This window comes from Somniosus microcephalus, chromosome 5 (genome assembly GCF_052327205.1).
Source record: "Somniosus microcephalus isolate GS21.2 chromosome 5, FLI_Smic_1.0, whole genome shotgun sequence".
Taxonomy (NCBI): domain Eukaryota; kingdom Metazoa; phylum Chordata; class Chondrichthyes; order Squaliformes; family Somniosidae; genus Somniosus; species Somniosus microcephalus.
The window spans coordinates 64,562,136-64,579,880 of NC_140991.1; the positions used below are offsets into that span (position 1 = coordinate 64,562,136).

General features: G+C 47.2%; 1 long non-coding RNA gene across 1 annotated transcript in view; it reads left to right on the forward strand.

Moving 5' to 3' along the window:
- LOC147117075 (uncharacterized) overlaps positions 1-5,022 on the forward strand; it is a 42,690-nt gene extending 37,668 nt beyond the window's left edge. Inside the window, exon 2 of the long non-coding RNA XR_015078276.1 lies at positions 4,430-5,022. This is a non-coding gene — a long non-coding RNA (uncharacterized LOC147117075). The remainder of the gene's footprint in view (positions 1-4,429) is intronic.
- Positions 5,023-17,745: the final 12,723 nt, after the last annotated feature.

The window sequence follows — 17,745 nt, forward strand, 5'->3', positions numbered from 1 at the left end:
TTCCAAGTGGAGAGCGATGCATCCGACTTCGCCCTAGCCGCTACCCTTAACCAGGAGGGGAGGCCGGTGGCCTTCTTCTCAAGGACCCTACAGGGCCCCGAGATCCGACACTCGTCGGTCGAGAAGGAAGCCCAGGCAATTGTGGAGGCGGTACGGCGCTGGAGGCATTACCTGGCAGGCAAACGATTTACCCTCCTCACCGACCAACGTTCGGTTGCTTTCATGTTTAATAACAAGCTGAGGGGCAAAATCAAGAATGACAAGATCTTGAGGTGGAGAATCGAGCTATCCACCTACGATTATGATATCTTGTACCGGCCAGGTAAGCTGAACGAACCCCCTGATGCTCTTTCATGAATTACATGCGCCAGCGCGCATATTGATAGACTTCAGACCCTCCACAACGACCTCTGCCACCCCGGGGTCACCAGACTTTACCATTTCATTAAGGCCCGCAACCTGACCTACTCCATCGAGGAGGTCAGGACCATGACCAGGAACTGCCAGACCTGCGCCGAGTGCAAACCGCACTTCTATAGGCCGGACAGAGCAAGCCTGATCAAGGCCACCCGCCCCTTCAAGTGCCTGAGCATCGACTTTAAGGGGCCTCTACCGTCATCTGACCGCAATGTGTACTTCCTCAACATCGTTGATGAGTACTCCCGTTTCCCTTTTGCCTTCCCCTGCCCAGACATGACCAGTACCACGGTCATCAAGTGCCTGAACGACCTCTTCGCCTTGTTCGGGTTCCCGAACTATATACATAGTGACCGGGGCTCCTCCTTCATGAGCGAGGAACTCCGTCAGTTCCTACTAGCGAGAGGTATTGCAGCAAGTAGGACAACCAGCTACAACCCCCGAGGGAACGGCCAGGTGGAAAGAGAGAACGCGACGGTATGGAAGGCCGTCCTCTTAGCCTTAAAGTCTAAGGGCCTCCCAACCTCCCGCTGGCAGGAAGTCCTCCCGACAGCGCTGCACTCCATCCGGTCACTACTTTGCACTGCCGTTAACGCCACCCCCCATGAACGAATGTTTGTTTTCCCCAGGAAGTCGACTACGGGAACCACTCTACCAACCTGGCTGACCTCTCCGGGGCCCGTCTTGCTGCGAAAGCACGTGAGGGCCCATAAAATGGACCCCCTGGTCGAGAGGGTGAACCTCCTGCATGCCAACCCCCAGTACGCCTACGTGGCTTACCCAGACGGGCGGGAGGACACTGTCTCCTTACGAGACCTCGCACCCTCGGGCACTCCGGAGACACCACCTTTACCCCCCCCCACCACCCCCCCAATTCCAGCCCAGGTAGACGGCATGCCGGAACCCCACGAGCCTTCGCCGACCACGCAGACACCAGCATTAACACCGGATAATGCAGCACCGCCGCTGCGACGATCGGAGAGGCTTACGAGGCCTCCGGACAGACTGACATACCAGAACTGGTAGTACACTTCACCCCGCCGGACTCAAATCTAAACAAGGGGTGAATGTGGTAAACCACTTTTATCGTTCACTATCGTTACACTATAGTTATCACTGTTGTATTGTTCTCACTGTTCTCACTGTTGTATCACTATACGAGGTCGCCTCTTGTCGCGCTGTTATACCTGGGCTGACCACCTCCGACTCCGCCCATGGCTCCACCTACCTGCCCAGGTATAAAGGTAGTTGACTGGCTGGTATTCCTCTTTGTTGGACCCGATCACCCACGAGGGTGGGCTCTGTTATTTAGTCAATAAAAACCTTTAGTTACGTTCCTAACTCGTCGCTTTTTATTGGACGAATTGATAGGTATATCACATCCTTCCTCAGATAAGGCGACCAAAGCTGCACACCATACTCAAGATGTGGTCTCGCCAAGGCCCTGTACAACTGCAGCAAGACATCCTTGTTCCTGTACTCAAACCCTCTCGCTACGAAGGCCAACATACCATTTGCCTTCTTAAACGCCTGCTGCACCTGTACACTTACCTTCAGCGACTGGTGCACAAGGACACCCAGGTCTCGTTGCACTTCCCCTTCTCCCAATCTATTGCCATTCAGATAATAATCTGCCTTCCTGTTTTTGACACCAAAGTGGATAACCTCGCATTTATCCACGTTATATTGCATCTGCCATGCTTCTGCCCAATCACCCAACCTGTCCAAATCATACTGGAGTTTCTCGGCATCCTCCTCACAGCACACACACCCACCCAGCTTTGTGTCGTCTACAAACTTGGAGATATTACATCTAGTTCCCTCGTCCAGATCATTAATATATATTGTGAATAGCTGGGGTCCAAGGACCAATCCTTGCGGTACCCCTCTAGTCACTGCCTGCCACTTGGAAAAAGAGCCATTTATTCCAACCCTTTGCTTTCTGTCTGCCAACCAGTTCTCTATCCAAGTCAATACCTTGCCCCCAATCCCATGTGCCTTAACTTTACATGCTAATCTCTTATGCGGGACCTTATCGAAAGCCTTTTGAAAGTCCAAATACACCACATCCACTGGTTCTCCCTTATCTATTTTAGCAGTTACATCCTCAAAAAAATCCAGTAGTTTAGTCAAGCACGATTTACCTTTTGTAAATCCATGTTGACTTTGTCCCATCTGGTCACTGTTTTCCAAGTGCTCTGCTATTACATCTTTTATAATGGACTCTAGCATTTTCCTCACTACCGATGTCAGGCTTACCGGTCTGTAATTCCCCGTTTTCTCTCTACCACCTTTTTTGAACAGCGGGGTAACATTAGCTACCCTCCAATCCATGCGTACTGTTCCAGAGTCTATAGAATTTTGGAAGATGACCAGCAATGCATCTACTATTTCTAGGGCCACTTCCTTAAGTACCCTAGGATGTAGATTATCAGACCCTGAGGATTTATCGGCCTTCAACCCCATCAATTTCCCTAACACCATTATCCTACAATACTGATTTCTATCAGTTCCTCCCTCTCATTAGACCCTATGTTCCCTGACATCTCTGGGAGGTTATTTGTGTCCTCCTTTGTGAAGACAGGACCAAAGGTCCCCCATTTCTTTGTTCCCCATTATAAATTCCCCTGATTCTGACTGCAAGGGACCTACGCTTGACTTCACCAATCTTTTTCTCTTCACATATCTATAAAAGCTTTTACAGTCACTTTTTATGTTCCCTGAAAGCCTACTCTCATACTCTAGTTTCCCCCTTTTAATTAATCCCTTTGTCCTCCTTTGTTGAATCCTAAACTGCTCCCAATCCTCAGCTTTACTGCTTTTTCTGGCCAATTTATATGCCCTCTCCTTGGATCTTATGTTGGGAGGACTCGTAAAAATCAACATTTCATTGTGCAGTACACACGTCTGCTGCATATATGACAAATAAAATTGAATTGAATTGAATTGAATTGAATTGAATTATGCTATCCCTAATTTCCCTTGTTAGCCACGGTTGAGTCACCTTTTTTGTTTTATTTTTATGCCAAACTGGGATGAATAAATTCTGTAGTTCATCCGTGTGATCTTTGAATGTTTGCCATTGCCTATCCACCGTCAACCCTTTGAGTGACATTCCCCAATCAATCCTACCCAATTCGCGCCTCATACCATCGTAGTTTCCTTTATTTAAATTCAGGACCCTAGTCTCTGAGTCAACTACTTCACTCTCCAGCTTAATGAAGAATTCTATCATATTATGATCGCTCCGACCCAAGGGGCCTCGCACAACAAGATTGCTAATTAATCCTTTCTCATTACATTATACCCAGTTTGAGATGGCCTTATCTCTAGTTGGTTCCTCGACATATTGGCTCAGGAAACCATCCTGTATACACTCCAGGAATTCCTCCTCCACAGTATTGTTACTAATTTGGTTAGCCCAAGCTATATGTAAATTAAAGTCACCCATGATAACTGCTGTGCCCTTATTGCACGCTTCTCTAATTTCCCTTTTAATGCCATCCTGACCTCCGCATTACTGTTTGGAGGTCTATATACCACTCCCACTAACGTTTTCTGCCCCTTGGTATTTCTCAGTTCTACCCATACAGATTCCACATCACCAGAGCTAATATCCTTCCTTACAATTGTGTTAATCCCCTCTTTAACCAGCAATGCTACCCCACCTCCTTTTCCTTTTTGCCTATCTTTCCTGAATATTGAATACCCCTGGATTTTGAGTTCCCAGCCTTGGCCACCCTGGAACCATGTTTCCGTAATCCCAATCATATCATATTCCTTTACCTCTATTTGCGCAGCTAATTCATCCACCTTATTATGAATGCTCCTTGCATTAAGACACAAACCCTTCAGGCTTGTTTTTTTAACGCTCTTAGATCTTTTAGAATTATTATTTACTGTGGCCATGTTTGATTTAAACCCTTGATTTCTCTGTCTGCCATTTTATGTTTTTCTCTTTCCTGTCTTTTGCTTTTATCCTTGTTTCCCTTTCCTCTGTCTCCCCGCTCAGGTTCCCAAATCAAGCGCTCTTCTCGGAGCTCCGGCACGGCAAGAGAGCCCCAGGTGGGCAGAGGAAACGCTTCAAGGCCACCCTAAAAGCCTCCTTGAAAAAGTGTAACATCCCCACCGACACCTGGGAATCCCTGGCCCAAGACCGTGCAAAGTGGAGGAGAAGCATCCGGGAAGGCACCGAACACCTTGAGTCTCTTCACCGGGAGCAATCGGAAGCCAAGCGCAGGCAGCGCAAGGAGCGCACGTCAATCCAAGCACCCCACCCACCCGCCCCTTCAACCACTGTCTGCCCCACCTGTGACAGAGACTGTAGGTCCCGCATTGGACTCATCAGTCACCTGCAAACTCATTTTTAATGTGGAAGCAAGTCATCCTCGGTTCCGAGGGATTGCCTAAGAAGAAGAGAAGAAGAAGAAGGAGAGTCAGTATACATTTTGTACTCAAGTCCCTGGAGTGCGAATTGTACCAGCAATCTTCTGACTCAGAGGTGAGAGTGTGACCACTGAACCACGGATTATGTGTATGTATGGTATGAAATGGTAAGGGAAACTGTAACAGAATTTGAATAAAGGTCCAAGATAAAAAGGAGAATATCATATCTGTTTCTCCCTGTTCCTAAGTTACCTAAATATACAAGCATCATACAAATGGTTGTTGGTGAATTCTTTTATGGGTGTACCCACCATGATAGGTTTACTTAGAATCCGAAATGGATAAGTGTAGGTTGGGTTATGATAGCGTAAGATAGGCCAAAAGGTTCTCGAATGATGAGGTGTCCCATATGAGGATTCAGCTGTTGAAGATGAAAGTGTGTGTTTATGGTCATACCATCCTGCAGCACTAGAAAGAGTTACAGTAGGAGACACTAACCATGGTAAACTTCAATGAGTTAAACATTTTGCATATCCTCAGCAACAACTTGCTGACCACAGACACTATGCTTGACCTACTGCACTCCTTTTCTCCTGCAGCTGCCTTCTGAGGAAGGTACCCATTCCAACCCAAAGATTGCAACCCTCCTTTGCATTAATTCTCAGGGTTCTCTCTGAAAAGCAGTCCTCCTTCCCCTCTTGAGCCTTTGTCGTCTCCTGTGACATCCTCAGAGCTCGAGCGAAAAACAAGTGGCAAACAGTGAGCTTTACCATTGCATGAAGTACAGGAGCCTCTGTAAGAAGTGTGTGTGTGAGAATATGCACGGGAAATAAATTATATAAATTTCACACCTAACGTGTGAGGTTTGGCAGGTGTAATATTAACGTAAATTGCACTGCTGCGGCAGACTGATTTTTCTCACAATGAAGTCCAAACTAACATGTACATAGAATCCACCAGAGGGCAGAAGTGCATCAGCACAATAATTAAGGACCTTTAAAGACAATATTTAATAATATTTCAAAAACATGTTTATTTCATTGCTTAATGATCTCATTGAATGGCGGAGCAGGCTCGAAGGGCCGAATGGCCTACTCCTGTTCCTATCTCTATGTTTCTATGTTTCTATGTTTAATGTAAAACATGAGAGAAAATCAGCGAGAAAAGCTGGATCAGAACAAACTCTGGTAAATGTGGAGAAAGTCAGTTAAAGCCAGTTTTTATCTTCAATGTTGGAAAACTCAAGAAAACAAGCAAGAGATTCAAAACAAGTTACCGTTAAGGTAAATGACGACATATAATTATTTACACACCTCACTGACACCACTTTTATGGGTCCCACCATCTCTCACTTAACCCCTCTAGAAAACTAAAGAACTGGGGTTTGAAATTCCACGGCCTCTTTTGACAGACCCTCAGTGCAACTCTAGCAGGAGGGTGGCCGAAGGTCCCGAAAACAGCCTGAGACTCAGTTACACCAGGCCTCCACCAATGCTGCCCAGTATCCATCGGGCCTTTCAAAGGGTGGGACCCAAGTCTGCCCCTTGCAAATGTAGGATTCGCAAAATTTCCACATTTCCCCAAAGTTATTAATAAAAGGGACCCTGCATGGACATTTTAAAAAGGGTACCCAAAAGATGGCGTCCGCACCTCGTGACCAAAAGCCTGCAAGATTTTAAAAGCAGCACAAGCAGCTTGTGGGGAAATCGAAACCTAAAATGCAGTTTCTGTGAAAAGGACTTTGTGTTTTGGAAAAGCAGACAGCAAACATTGAATATGCATTAAGCCAGATCGTAGACAGATCAGAACTAGTTAGGCCTATACTTGAGGCCATCAAGTTGTCTGCATAAATAATCGGAAACAGCTTAAGGAAGCCATCGAGGCTGGACAGGCCAATTAGAATGCATTAATAACAATACTGCTCGGACATCAAGCCATTAGGTGCGATAAACGGCCATCTAAAGACAGTTAGCTTAGATTGCTATAATTATTTAAAACAGCCCGCCAAAATTGGAACAATGAACTAACCTGATTTGGCACGCAGATAAGGGGGCTTCGAAAGGAGTATAACTGCAGGCCCCGGGTAGCAATCGCTCTCTTGTCTCTCTGCTCTCTCTTGCGCTTGGCCCTCGCTCTTGGTTCCGGGCTCACTCGTGCCCTGGCCTCGTAGCGGGTCTCTCCTCGCTCCCCGCGGTGAGTTTTCAGCAGTAAAGTACACCATACCAACAGCCAGGGAGCGGAACGAGACCCGAGTCCCTAGTCATCTGGGACGCCCAGGCCGCAAAAAGGGGCGAGACGAAGTTGAGCAGGGAGCCCAGGACTTGTATGGTAGTCCGGCGAGACGAGACGAGTAGAGACGAAGAAGTCGATAAAACTCGATAAGGGCAGAGCAGGACAGCGGAAAACGTATCGATAAAGACCAAGCGCCTAGTTATAAGCTGGCGCTTGGGAAGACGAACATCTTGTTGAACACTGCGATAATGCAGGTGTCTACGCCACAACGAATATACTGGCGTTTGATGCATGGGTAGGAAAATCTAAACGACAAAGACTGTTAACTGTCCGACAAACATAACGTTACCGCCGACAACCGCCCGAGGGAGAAGAAGAGGAGAACCCATCGAGACGAGACAACGACGGTAGCGGAGGAGAAGAGGGTGTGTCGCAGTAGCAGCTCCAGCACTGCGCCCCTGAAGACCACATGGCGACGGGGCACCTAAGAGGGCAAAAGACCAAACCTCAAAATCGGCATTTCGTTAACAGTTGGCTTTGCTTTGGATTGGTGAGCATGAATTCTGGCCCCTCATAGCTTAATCTAGCTAGGTATAGGGGTGGGATAGGGATAAGGGGATTGTTAATATAGTTTGTTTTCCCTCGATGTGCCGTGTGTTCCCCATTCCCTGTATAAGTATAATAGTTATTTTGTATTTGCCTGTATCTTATGCTAGTAATTTCCCATAAGACTGTGTTATTCTCTGTTTTAATAAAATCTTGGTTTTCTTACATCCAAACCACCTGTCTACTCGAGTCTTTTCTGTATCGCCGCCTGTACCTAAGTCTGTTGTCTAGAACCCAAGGGGCGTGGGAGCGATTCGAACCGCTCATAAACAGTCAGGGGCATAACTGACTGGGCGCACGCGCCACACCACACCACCCCCCTTACACAAAGGGGGACCTGCATCACTGGGGGGGCAAGGACTCCCTGTGCTGGGAAGAACATCATTCCCAACTTCACAGGGAACCCGTATAAATTTGGAGGCTCGTACACCGAGTGAGAAGCAGCGCTCCGGCCTCTGCAATCACACAAACGGGGATCACCATCGGGGTTGAGGCCCAATCCCCCTGCAAAATTAAAAGTAAGTTCATTTTATTTTTGTGTCAAGGGGAAACGACTTCCAGGGTCAGCAAATTTAAATATTGCTGGGCAGGACAAAGGCGCATAATCTGCCAGCAAGTGACTACTTAAACCGGGAGGTCCGGAAAATTTGTGGTGGGTGGGAAGCCCCGGTGAAGGTAGAAGTATTCTATTTAAAGCTGGACAGCTCTTAAAGCTGTACCAATATGCAGCAATTTCAAACTATGGATCTAAAGGAAACCAGGAAGAAGAGAGTCTGAAACTCCTCAGAGAGTGGAATTTGGTTGTAAGAGACCTTCCAATACAACAGCCAGGACCAAGTGACACAAGTAATGAGCAGCAACTGACCAAAGTTCCACCCTTAACTAATTCAAAAAAAACCCCACAAAGATCAATTAGTCGTTGACCTCATTGCTATTTCTGGGGAGCTGCTGGTACAGAATATATTTTTCCATTACAGCAGTTATTGCATTCCATAAAGAAATTCATTGTGTAAATCGCTTTAATACATTTTGACGTCATGAGGTTCTGTATACGTGCAAGCCTACTATTACACTCAGCTGCATTCACTAAATTGATTTATCAAATAGATTTCAAAAAAATTGTGTCCAATTTTTCTCACTTTAGAACCCAAGGAAATACTATTCTGGTCTCCATCCATTATATGTAGGCCTAGGCTTTCCATAGTTTCCCCAGGGGCCAGAGTGTAGGTGTAAGCACCATGTTTTCATGTAAATGAGGCAGGAGGGGGTGTTCCTCATTTTCCTGTAGTTTCACCGGCGGAGATCCCATCCAAATGGACCTCTAGAAGAAGCAGTCCTTAAGATCTTGTCCCCAGCCCCTCACCGACTGGAGGTTCAGAGAGGGATAGACAGTTAACCTATAGGTAAGTCCCAGCATTAAAAGAGACAAGTCATCCAGGCCCTCATGCAAATGGTGGAGGAAGCCTTGCACATTGTGGTGTGTTGCCTCCCTGGTGCCAGGGTAAAGGACATCATTGAGAGAGTGCAGAATATTTTGCATGGGGAAGGGGAACAGCCAGAAGTTGTGGTCCAAGTTGGAACCAATGATGTCGGTAGGAAAAGGGTTGAAGTCCTACAGACAGAGTTTCAGGAGCTAGGGAGGAAGTTAAAGAGCAGGTCCTCAAAGGTAGTAATCTCTGGATTACTCTCAGTGTCGCATGCTAGTGCGTATAAGAGCAGTAAAATAAGACAGTTTAATGGAGAAATGGTGCAGGAGGGATGGCTTCAGATCCCTGGGGCATTGGGACAAGTTCTGAGGCAGGGGGACCTATACAAGATGGATGGGTTGCATCTGAACAGGCTGAGACCAATGTCCTTGCAAGGAGGTTAACTAGTGCTGTGGGGGGAGGGTTTATACTAATTTGGCAGGGAGAGGAGCCCCAGGATTAAGCATCAGAGAGGACAAGTTGCACAGAGGACTGGGAAGACAAACAGCACTATAATAAAGAGTAGTTCAGACATAGGAGAAATCAGATCGGGGGAAAGAGGCAGACTAAGATGGGTTTAGAGTGCATGTGCGTAAGTGCCTGGAGCATGGTAAATAAAATTGGCGAGCTGCAGGCACAAGTAGCCACATGGGATTATGATACAATGACAATAGCAGAGACCTGGCTCAAACAAGGGGTGGAATGGCCCCTTAATATTCATAGCTACAATGTATTCAGGGAAGATAGGGAAGGAAAGAAAGGAGGGGGGTGGGTGACAGTATTGATCAAAGATACAGCACTAGAAAGGGATGATGTACTTGAGGGTTCAAAGACAGACTCTATTTGATTAGAATTAAGGAACAATAGAGGAGCCATTATGCTGTTGGGTGTATAATATAAGCCATCAAATCGTGGGAAGGAGACAGAAGAGCAAATTTACAGGCACATTACAGAAAGATAGAAGAACTTTAGTGTAGTGATAATGGGGAACTTCAATTATCCTAATATAGACTGGGAAAATGACAGTGTAAAGGACAAAGGGGGAGGAATTCCTGAAATGTGTACAAGAGAACTTTCTTGATTCGTATGTCTCCTTCCTTTCTTTCCTTCCCTATCTTTCCTGAATACATTGTAGCTATGAATATTAAGGGGCCATTCCACCCCTTGTTCTGGGGAATGAGGTGGGGAAAGCGGAATATGTTTCAGTAGGAGAGCATTTGGGAAACAGTGATCACTATATCATTAGGTTTAGAGTAGTTATATAAAAGGACAAGGAAAAATCAAAGGTGAAAATACTCAACTGGCTAATTTCAGTGAGTTGAAAAGGGATCTGGCCCAGATGGATTGGAATCAAAGATTGGCAGGTAAAACAGTAAATGAGCAATGGGAGGCCTTCAAAGATGAGATAATTTGGGTACAGACTAGACACATTCCCATGCTAGAGCTCCCTGGATGACTAAAATGAAACAGATCAAGGAAGCTTATGATAAATGTTGAGTTCATAATTCAGTAGAGAACCAAACTAAATACAAAAAGTACAGAGGAGAACTGAAAAAAGAAATAAGAGGGGCAAAGAGAGTGTATGAGAATAGATTAGTGGATAACATAAAAGGGAACACAAAAGTCTTTTATAAACATATAAATAGTAAAAGGGTAGTCAAAGAAAGGGTGGGGCCGATTAGGGACTAAAAAGGAGACAGAGGGCATGGCTGAAGTACTAAATGAATACTTTGCATCTGTCTTCACTAAAGACGAGGATGCTGCCAATGTCACAGTAAAGGGTGAGGTAGTAGAGAAATTGGATAGGATAAAAATAGATAAAGAGGAGATACTTAAATGGTTGGCAGTGCTCAAAGTAGAAAAGTCACCCGGTCCAGATGGGATGCCTCCTAGGTTGCTGAGGGAAGTAAGGGTGAAAATTGTTGAGGCTCTGGCCACAATCTTCCAATCCTCCTTAGATGTGTGAGTGATACCAGAGGACAGGATGGTTAGCCTGTATAAAATATTAATAAGACCTCAGTTAGAGTGTAGTATTGGGCTGCACACAATAGGGATGCTATTGAGGTTTTAGAGAGGATATAACACAGAATCACTGGGATGCTGCCTGATATGAGAAAATAGAAATAGAAAGAAAGACTTGAAAAATTGGTTATTTCTCCATTAGAACTGTGCAGATTCTGGAGCAATATGACAGTACTGTTTAAAGTTATGAAAGAATGGGATAGGGTGGTTAGAAGCTGACTGTTGCCAGTAGTTGAGGGGTCAAGAACGAGGAACCATAGATAGAATCATAGACTCATAGGGGGAAAAATTTGGTGGCGCCCTGAAAAAGTTAGCGCCCCTGTGCCGTAAATTCAGTAGTGGTGCTCCAAGCAGGAGGTGTGGCACTACTGGAAAGTGCTTCCCCTTCTTCTTGGGGCATTATCAGTGAATTTTGTTGCGTTACGTGCAACAGCGTCACACGCGGTGGTACGTAGCACCACGTCATCGCAGGCCTCCTCCCCCGATTAAAGGGGAGGGGCCTAGCGAAGTGCGCACCAGGGCCCTGCTGGACCACCGGGGAGCGGTTGCTGCCGGCACCCCGCATAAAGAGGTAAGAAGGAGCAGGTGTTGGCAGTCAGCCAAAAGAAAAATGGCCGCCCGGCACCTGCCCTTTAATTTGTGCCGCGGCTGCTGCCAAAACGGCCCCTGATCCGGTCGGACATATCGTTCGGCGATAGGTCAGGGGGCGCAAGGGAAGTTTGCGGCCGGAGCGTAAGCGGAGCGCTGCGCACGGCGATGATGTCATGGCCGGCACCGCAGCACCACGGGGCGCTACCAGCTACCGCCGCCGCTACCGCCGCCGCTACCCTCCCACTAGATTTTGCGGGAGACGTTAGTGGCACCGCGCCCGGGTGCTAGGTGCTTTGCGCCCCATTAGCGCCACCCGGGGGCGCTAACGGGAGGCACAAAGCAACCCAATTTGTCCCCCATAGAAGCTTACGGCACAGAAGGAGGTCATTCAGCCCATTGTGCCCGGCTCCGGCCGACAAAGAGCTATCCAGCCTAATCCCACTTTCCAGCACTTGGTCCGTAGCCTTGTAGGTTACGGCACTTCAAGTGCATATCCAAGTATTTTTTAAATGCAATGAGGGTTTCTGCCCCTACCACTCTTTCAGGCAGTGAGCTCCAGACCACCACCACCCTCTGGGTGAAAGAAATTCTCCTCAACTCCCCTCTAATCCTTCTACCAATTACTTAAAATTTATGCCCCCTGGTTATTGACCTCTCTGCTAGGAGAAATAGGTCCGTCCTATCCACTCTATCTAGGCCCCTGTAAGAAAGACTGGTATTAGAGATTCTTAGTAGATGGGAATGATATATGTATAAATTCAAGTGTAGCCATAGACCAAATAGTCTTACCCATGATTCTCTGTGAGTATGGAAATGCTAAAGACTGTTCGAATGTAGCCACAAGGCAGTTAAAAAGAAGTTTTGACTAAGCTTAGATAACAAACAGCCACAGGCTGCGAGTGAAGGTTAAATTGTTAAATAACATATTATAGTACTGATAACATATTATATTGCTAAGTAGGAATTAGAGTTTGCTTAACAAAACTAATTGCAAAGATATTTGAAAGATAATTTGTATAAAAGATGTAAAATGAAAGATCTTGGGAGCTAAAGGGCTGGATTTTCATTCAGGTGCGGGTTGGTGTCGTGCAATCTGCAGTTCGTGTTATCCACACGAATCTAATTCAATGTGGGAGATTGATGCAATTTTAACGAAATTGCCCAATTGAGATCCAGCATGTGGGAACCCATGGCAAATGAGTTTCTCCAGTCTGAAAGTCGCCTCCGATGACGCCATCATTGCTGCTGCATTTAAGGTCTGCAACAAGCCTTGCTTCTTCTGCAGACTGCCAACGATTTGGCATTTGCTGATACACTGAGCTGGAAGCAGAATGGCAAGGGAAAGACCGAGGTCTGCACCCCGATTCGACGACGTTGCCCTGCAGGCTTTAGTGGAGGGAGCAAAAGCTCACAAGGAGGTGCTCTTCCCTTCATCAGGGAGGAAAAAGCCTCCCCAGCAGACAAAGGCTGGGTGGCTGCAAGTGGCAGAGGAAGTTGTAATGTATATACCTTTATGGGGGGAACTATCTTTTACAGCTCATGTATACTGCAGTACCGGCGGTGACCACACCTGTATATAGCCCTGAGTAGTAATCTGTACAGATCAGTTCCAGTGTGAGCCACGTTGAGTAAACACCTGTTGTACCGTTCTCCTGCAGTCTGTGTCTTATTATACACAGACACAACATTGGCGACGAGGCAAGTTCGAACCTACCTGCAACTCTGCATCACCTCCTGGGGATTCATTCCTGGAGATCAGTGGATTGGCGGTCAAGGCCAGGGACTCGGGCGTCGACCACGGGCAACCGCCCAGTCATCCAGCAGAGACTCGAGAATTGCGGGGGAGGCTGTCGAGAGCCAGGCTTGGCTTTTCAGTCGAGGTGGTTCAGCGAAACGGGCTGGCAACAGGTAGTGCGCAGACCCTTCCCAGACAGCGGCGGGCTAGAGCCCGACCGAGCGGCACAACAAAGGGCTGAGCAGCGTCGACGGGGGAGAGAGAGAGAGGGCAGAGCACACAGGGCGCAGCCGGTGTTCAGGGGCCGAGCAGCGTCGAAGAGAGGGAGAGAGAGACGCGCAGAAACCCGCGAGGCGCCGCCATTGCCACGAGGACCGCCGAGAGCGGCGTTGGCAGCAGTGCAGGAGAAGCGCGCGAAACCTACAGGGCGCCGCCATTGCCACGAGAACCGCCGGGAGCGGCGTTGGCAGCAGTGGGGGAGGAAGGAAAGCGCGGGAGACGCCATTTTAAGCCATTGGGAGACGCCATTTTAAACCACACCCAAAATGCAGAAGAGTGGCAGTATCACCGTGTTTAACAATGAAGTCGAAGATTGGACTACATATGTCGAACGAATAGAGGTATACTGCAAGGCAAATGAGGTGTCAGATGACAAGAAAGCGTTGGTATTGTTAAATTTAATGGGTGCAAAGACGTATGGTTTATTACGAAATCTAGTAACCCCAACGAAGCCAATGGAAAAGAGTTTTGAAGACATAGTAACGATACTACAGGAACATTTAAACCCCACACCGCTGCTGATAGCAGAAAGATTCAAGTTGCACAAACGGAACCAGCATAAGGATGAAAGCAATGCTGATTATTTAACAGAACTACGCAAACTATCGAAACACTGCCAGTTTGGAGCAGGACTGGCAGATACCTTAAGGGACAAGTTTGTGTGTGGGCTTCAAAGTGAAGGAACCCAGAAACAGCTTTTATCTGAAAAGGACCTTACGCTGGAAAAGGCTTTCAGCATTGCGGTATCATATGAAGCAGCAGCACGGGGCGCTGCAGAGATACAACAGAGACCGCAAGAATATGGCACAAACGAAATGTCATATGGAACAGAGAAGTGCTATCGCTGCAGCAGAACAACACATGACCAGAATGATTGCTGGTTCAAAGACAAAGTGTGCAGACAGTGTGGAAAAGTAGGACACATAGCACGAGTCTGCAGGTCGGGAAAGAAAACGAGCAATAAGAAACCTACCAAAGAAAAATACAAGAAGGTACATAAGATGACGGAGAATAGTTCAGACGAACAAAAGAGTGATAATGACTCCGAAAGCAGGGAACTGAGTTGTCTGAAACTACATAATGTGATCACAACGGAGGATCACCGAAACATTTGGGTCACTCTCAAGATAGCAGGAGTCCAGGTAAAGATGGAATTGGACACAGGATGAGCCCTAACAGTCATAAACCGACGGGACTACGAGCGGCTATTCTCACACATACCCTTGAGAGACACAAAAATTATTTTGAATACGTACACGGGGCAAAAATTCTACCCCAAAGGAAAAATAAGGGTGACCGTTATATATAACGGTAAGGAAACACCAAAACTAGACCTGTATGTATTACAAGATGGAGGACCACCATTACTGGGACGTGAATGGATCCGGAAAATACAACTGGATTGGCATTCCATACAGGCACTGACTGTGGCTGACAAAAAGGATGACGACGTCACACCTGGGCGACTGTCAAAGATCCTAACTGACGCGAAAGAAGTGTTCCAGCAAGGACTCGGAACACTAAAAGGCATGACAGCAATGATTAAAATTGAAGAAAACGCAAGCCCAACATTTTTTAAGGCCACACCGGTACCTTATGCGATCCGCCCATCTGTCGAAGCAGAGCTGGAGAGTCTGGAATGTTCAGGTGTACTGTCCAAGGTAGACTGGAGCGAGTGGGCTACACTCATCGTCCCTGTGATGAAAAAGTCGTTGAGCAGCATGCCTGGGGAACCAAGGAAGGTTCGCATCTGTGGGGACTTTAAGGTAACAGTGAACCCGGTCCTTCACACCGTACAATATCCACTTCCGCGGATTGAAGATATTTTCGCCTCGCTATCTGGAGGGAAACGCTTCACTAAGATTGATCTGGCCCAGGCGTATCTGCAAATGGAGGTAGAAGAAGCATCAAAAAAATACCTCACAATCAACACCCATAAAGGTCTCTACCAATACAACCGGCTGGTATTCGGGGTAGCATCAGCTCCGGCTATTTGGCAGAGGGCAATGGAACAAGTCCTGCAAGGGATCCCAGGGACCCAGTGTTTTTTGGACGACATCCTGGTCACGGGCGAAAATGACAGTGATCACCTTGCCAACCTGGAGCAGGTGCTCACTAGATTGCAGGAATATGGGCTCCGAGCTAACCGCCCCAAATACGAGTTTTTTAGAAAACAGATCTCGTATTGTGGCCACGTTATTGATAAAGAGGGGTTACATAAGTGCCCAGAGAAGATTGAGGCTGTAGTCAAGGCTCCAGCACCGGAAAATGTGTCACAACTGAGGTCGTTCCTCGGGCTGGTAAACTACTACCATAAGTTCTTGCCAAATTTGTCTACAATACTACACCCACTGAACACCCTACTGCAAACTGGGGTGCCATGGAAGTGGAGTGATGAATGTAGACCAGCTTTCCAGAAGAGCAAAACACTAATCACATCGAAAGAGGTATTGGCCCATTACAACCTGGCATTACCAATTCGGTAGGCATGTAATGCGTCACCCTACGGCATTGGAGCGGTGCTGTTGCACAAATTCTCGGACGGCTCAGAGAGGCCAATAGCCTTTGCGTCATGATCACTAACCTCAGCCGAGCATAACTACGCCCAGATTGACAGGGAGGCCCTCAGCCTAGTGTGGGGAGTGAAAAAGTTCAATCACTATCTGCACGGGCAGAAATTCACCTTGCTGACTGATCACCAGCCTCTTGTCTCCATTTTTAATCCGAAGAAGGGCGTTCCGGTGATGACTGCGCAACGACTACAAAGATGGTTACATTTTCTAGGGGCGCACCTCTATGAGATTGAATATAAGGGCACGAAACAGCATGGAAATGCTGATGGGCTATCACGCCTGCCAGTGCCTACTGCAGAGGAAGCACCAGCAGTGGATCCTGTCGAAATATTCCATTCGACTATAGTTGAATACCTACCGGTAACTAACGCTTGTATCGAAAAGGAAACCCGAAATGACCCGACACTGTCTCGGGCATATGATTTGACGGTGAAGGAATGGCCAGCACATGGCGACTCACTGTTGCCAGCATTCTCGACAAGGAGAGAACAGCTGTCAGTGTGCCGGGGGACTTTGATGTGTGGATCCCGAGTGGTAATTCCACCCAAGTTAAGGGATAGAGTGCTCAATGAGCTTCAAGAGGATCATCTGGGAGGGGTAAAAATGAAAAGCCTAGCCAGGGCTTATGTGTGGTGGCCGGGAATCGATAAACAAATCGAGGACCTGACCAAGAGTTGCTCAGGATGCCAGAGAGTCCAAAATGCACCACCACAGACCCCTCTACACCCATGGGAGTGGCCCTCATCTCCATGGCAACGGGTGCATATTGATTTTGCTGGTCCAATGGACTCAATGTTTTTAATAGCCGTGGATGCGCACTCGAAATGGCCTGAGGTCATCAAAATGTCCTCCACCACCACGGAGAAAACTATTGCAGTCCTACGGACCATTTTTGCCAGGAATGGCTTGCCAGAACAGATTTTCTCCGACAACGGACCACAGTTTGTGTCCGAAGAGTTCCGGAAGTTCTTGAAAAAGAATGGGGTAAGGCATTACACATCCGCCCCGTATCATCCAGCCACAAATGGATTGGCTGAGAGGTTCGTACAAACCTTTAAGAAGGCAATAAAGGCTATGTACAATGACAACATTCCGCTGCAGCGCAAGGTGGACAATTTCCTGTTCGCCTACCGGAATGCAACACATGCAGTCACCAACCAGGCCCCAGCCATGATGTTCTTTAACCGAAGGTTAAGATCTCGCCTGGATTTGCTCAGACCAAACGTACGAAGAGATGTTGAGAGTAAGCAATTCCAGCACATCCATGAGAAGCCAACAAGGACCTTCAATGTAGGGCAACCAGTCTTGGCCCGCGACTACCGAACAGAAAAATGGCAGCCAGGAACGATATGCACACGGCAGGGCCCACTAATGTACTCAGTGGACATTGGGGAGAGCATCGTGAGATGCCATGCAGACCAGATCCTAGAGTCACAGG